Source organism: Limulus polyphemus, unplaced genomic scaffold (genome assembly GCF_000517525.1).
Source record: "Limulus polyphemus unplaced genomic scaffold, Limulus_polyphemus-2.1.2 Scaffold182, whole genome shotgun sequence".
In the NCBI taxonomy this organism is placed as follows: Eukaryota; Metazoa; Arthropoda; class Merostomata; order Xiphosura; family Limulidae; genus Limulus; species Limulus polyphemus.
This window is the reverse complement of record NW_013665792.1, coordinates 521,984-527,267: the sequence shown is the minus strand read 5'-3', so window position 1 is coordinate 527,267 and position 5,284 is coordinate 521,984.

The window sequence follows — 5,284 nt, the reverse complement described above, 5'->3', positions numbered from 1 at the left end:
ATATATATTGTGTGTGTGTGTGTGTGTGTGAGAAGAGAGAGAGAGATTTTCTGTAAAAGAATAAAATCAAATAATTCCAAGCGAACCAATAGCTTATGAAGACTATATTTGTAAATATTCAACCACCAATAATAATATAAATATGAATTCAGTTCTACAAAAATCAGAAAGTATTAAGTATTTTGAAGTAATATTGGACTGTATATTAAATTGGAAAGAACATGTTAAATTAACATAAACATGAAAGATATCAGCAGTAAGGTTTTATTATCTAAGAAATAATTTATCTGAGAATGAAATGAAAAATATTTACTATGCTTTATTTGATTCAATGCTACAATATGGTTTCACCTGCTGGGGATGTACCTATATAAAAACTTCTTTTATTATGTATATTATTACTATCACAGTATGACCATACTAAAGTACATTTTCAAAATTTTAATATATCACTGCTGCATAAATTGTATATTTACAGATCATTAAATATATTCATTAAACATATTCAAAACTGACAAAACATAGATTCAATATATCAAACAAGAGCTGAAAAACATGGAAATTTGAAACTTCTTAAAGTTCAATAAGAAAATATTTAGAAAACGTTATTCATATCAAGCAAAAATTTTGTAATATGTAAGATGAAATATGAGCAATGTTTAGTGACAAAAATGTAAAGGTTAAGTCAGTATTAAAAAAATTAATAATTCATATAGAGGAAACAGAAAGTCTAGGTATAATAAATATATAAGATAAAAACATAAACAAATATATGAGTTGGAAAATATCATAACATGTGATTCTAGCTTTAACTTGCATAAAATGTAATAAAGGAAATAATAATTTATTTATTTATTGTTTAATAATATATTTATTTATGATTCACACTCGAGTAATTTTGTGGATTTTCTCTCCTTTTTATGAAATTATGTAATATTTATAATATTATTCTCTAGGGTTTATATTCAGTGCTTTGTACCTTTTTTTTTAAATTTGAATTGAATAAAATTGAAAACAGGGATGTACCAAAGTTTTGGCTAATCATGAGAAGACTATTTCACTTTGAACTATATGCAAGATTTTGAAGAAACTGGTGCTGGTAATAGATAACAGAAGTGGCTGAGGAATAAAAATTAAACTCCTTGAAAGTGATGTTAAGTATCGAAGTGTATGTTCTTGCTTGTCACTTAACTGTAAATACACATTAGCTCGAAGTTGGTTTAATAGATTTGTAAATGCTGGAAAATCCACTATTCAAAAGAAGTAATGAAACCAAAAGGTAAAAATGGGTATTGGATCACAAACAATGAAATTAGTAAAGCTGGAGACGCGTGTTCTTTACAAATGAAACCAAGTTGAAACTTTTTGAGGCTAAGTTGATATGTGATTATCCTTTGTATGACTTTAAAATAAAAAAATTGAATAAACCCTACATTTCTTATATGCGTTTTTTCAAACTAATCATTTTTCATGGTTTTAGACCTCTCAAATACCGTGTTTACTTTGCATGTCATTCGTTGAAACTTAGTCATTTTTTCTTCTCCATTTAAAACAGGTAGATGGGTATGATAAAAAGTCAAAACCACGTGCTGTAATATTAAAATGCTAATACTTATCACTAAGACCCTGTCGCTACAAAACCTTAAACACTATTTATATGTATATAAAAAGAATGTTAACTCCATTTATGTAGATTGTAAGGGAGTTTAAAACTGGTAGATACTTTATGAAGTCAACCACTAACAAAACTCAATTAACGCTTGAAAAAGAATTAGTTATATGAGTGCTGAATTATGAAGGGGTTCATAGTTGAGGATAAAATATTATTATATTTTATAAAACATGATAAACTGAGGTAGTTTGATGGTTATTAAATGTATTGCTAGAAAGAAAGCTGAGTTTAAAATCATCTAGATCGGTAAGAAAAGATAAAAACAAAATAGAAATCCTATGCAAAGGTTTAGCGTTATTTCACGATCTAAAAGTGAAGGAATTGACATGAATTTTTCATTTCGAAGTGATCAAGTTAACGTAATGGTAGGCTAGAACACGAAAATTAGAAATGCAATAACGTAACGAAAGTCGGAACTGTAAATCAGAAAACTAAAATCAGAAATCAAAAATATCATCCCAATATAATTACTATCAAATACTGTCGTTTAAACTTGACAAATAGAATAAGATATATGCATATATATATAGTTAATCTTGCAGAATTGTTCTTTTCTTTCTTTTTTCTTTTTCCTTACAATGTTTAAAAACAGTTAAGATATATACTTAAAATAGCTTAAAACTATTACAACAAATCTAGTGGGTACTACATTGTTGCCCCCAAGTGGCACAGCGGTATGTCTGCGGACTTACAACGCTAGAAACGGGGTTTCGACACCCGTGGTTGGCAGAGCACAGATAGCCCGTTGTATAGCTTTGTGCTTAACTTCAAACAAACAAACAAAACTATATTGTTTCGTAGTTTGAACAATACTCAATAGCTATAATTAAGCTCTTAAATGTGAAGCTGACTCTGTTGAAGCGAATAAATAACAAGACGTTTAGATAATTATTGAATTAATTGGTAGTAAATAATAAAACTAAGGGGCGCAACTTTTAAAGTTAAGAGAAAAATTCCGGTTATCTTTAAAATTCACGAATATTCTCAATTTACGCTTCTTGCATCTTGGTTCTTAGCAACGCTTGCTAACTTTACCGGAAAAAAAAAAACCAAAAAAAAACCCCAGAGGTTGATTTATTTTTATTAATTTACAGTTATACACAACTTTGGATTTCACTTGCTTCGCTGAGCTTATTAAATTTAAGATAAAAGTTTAAGTAGTTTTCCGGAACGATATAATTATCAACTTCGAGTAGAATGAGCACTTGAACGTCCATCCTTAACTTGGGGTGCAACACAGCTTTCCAAGAGAAATTTTATCACGTTCGTTCATAAGAATCATCTACAATCTTTGTAAGTACACTTACATCAAACGTTCAAGAAATCTAGAAACCCGTTATTAAACTCATTATTCGTTATTTTGATCAATCTTTTTATTTGATTATATTTATAGAACGTTCAATCAAAGGAGTTTATAACAAATCATAAAATCAAATGTTTTGATTATAAAGCACAAGTGTAATGACTACATTTACTGAGAATATCAGAACTAAAGCATAGAAATAAAAAGTTTAATCGTACTACAGCTTCATCAGATACACAACTGATAAAAAGTGTATACAAAATACTTTAGTGAAATTACAAAAGCCTATTCCCCTTCATTATAGTGCTTAATTCAAAATTAAGAAAATACATAATGATTTATAATAAAAATATTTCCTGCAATACTTTCAAACTATCCTACAAGGTTTAAAAAAACAGCGCCATCTATGTTGACTAACCATACTAGGAAATAAAGATATCTCACAAGTATAAACTTGCAACCTATATAGAGGATTCAAATTCCGAGTTAAACCAGACTTAATTTAGTTTTTCCTTAAATCTTTGATTGGATATGTGTATCGTGTATTCTTTTATAAAAGAGTTAGAAATAGTAAATTTTTTAACCCTTTAAGCATAATTTCCCTATACTTTATACAAATCAACATTAAAGCTATAGAATATTGTACACAAAATTTGTTCTTCTGAGCATCAATCATATTTATAAATGTAAAGCAGTTTTGTACACTTATAACAAACAGAGAAGTTTGAACAGTTTAAATATTTTCTCGCTAGCCATCATAGTTATAACCCTCAAAAGAGGTTTTACTGTAAATTAAAGTATTTTTACCGTAATTATTGCTGAGTTCTTAGACTAAGTAATGTAAACCTGTGATGTGTAAGGTGTTAGGTGTTATAGACTAGCTGACAGCAGTTTGTCTCTTCTCAGTTAAGCTATTTCGACGTTGGGGAAAGACACTCAGTGGGTGTTTAACATGTCTTGGTCTTATAATTGTTTATCAAAATAGAAATTAGTTTGCTGAAGAGCTCTTCATTAATTATTTATTTAACGCTGGAGAACCTTATAACTGTCCCTGACAATTACCTAATACATCAGACCAGGAAAAGTTAATTAACTACCAAAAACAAAAAATAGGAAATAACTTTTTTTTTTTAATTACAAGACGGCATTAATAGGTTAAAATATCTCTCTGTGTTTGTACGATTATTCCAAAGCATACATATTTCTTTAATGGAAATGACAAAGGCTTGTGTTTTAGATTATTTAAATTGAAATGCGTGTTATACACAGCTGAATCTTCTGTCGGACTTCTTTTTAGCCGTGGCATAGCGGCTCATAGAATGGCTTTGAGTTTTTCAAGTACAAACCTTTAGTTCTTAGCTCCATAAGCTCTCGACCGATTTGGGATCTAATTACAGTTTTGAACTCAGGAGGTCAGACCCTTTCCATTGATATATTTGGCCACGCTGAAGGTTTCATAGATTATTCTATTCTAATCCTGCCTAAAAAATAATTCAAGTGCTGTGGCTATTGAGAATTCCCTCTTGTTTTTTTTTTCTGACAAGACAATTGTTTTTGGCACAGAAGACATGTATCTTAAGCCATGAATTGTTATTATCAGTGATAACTTTTGATTTGCACAATGAGAATATTTCTCTACAAATAAAACATGATTAGAGTTATAATCAACAACGTACGTGAAACGAGTGATGTAGTTAGGGTTATTGATTTTAATCTGTATGCTATAGCCCATTTTTCCTAAAGCATAACTGCATTCATTCTGTTTAGCTTCAGTAGATTTAACCTACTTAATTTTTTAAAGACATAGTCTGTTTACGTTGATACTTGGTTTCTTTGTTTACTTTGGGATCTAGCATCTTTAATTTGAGATATGGTCCGTTTACGTTCATACTTAGTTTGCCTATTTACTTTGGGATCTAGCATCTTCAGATTCAGACTTATTAATTAGTTTAAGTTAAAGTTTACGTTCATACTTAGTTTGCCTATTTACTTTGGGATCTAGCATCTTCAGATTCAGACTTATTAATTAGTTTAAAATATAGCCTGTTTAGGTTTAATCTACTAAATTTCTTTCAAATACGACATGTTCGGATTTAACCTAGTTAATTAATTTTGAGACATAAAATGTTTATGATTATTTGCTTAACTACTTTGTGATAATTCCTGATCAAAGCAAGCTACCTATATAGACCATAACTAAATATCAACCCAGCAATGAGTATAGCTAGTTAAGTATATTGTTCTTGCGTTCTTACTCATAATGATTAAAATCCATTTTTCCCATCAGCTGTGTTTGTTTGTTTGTTTGT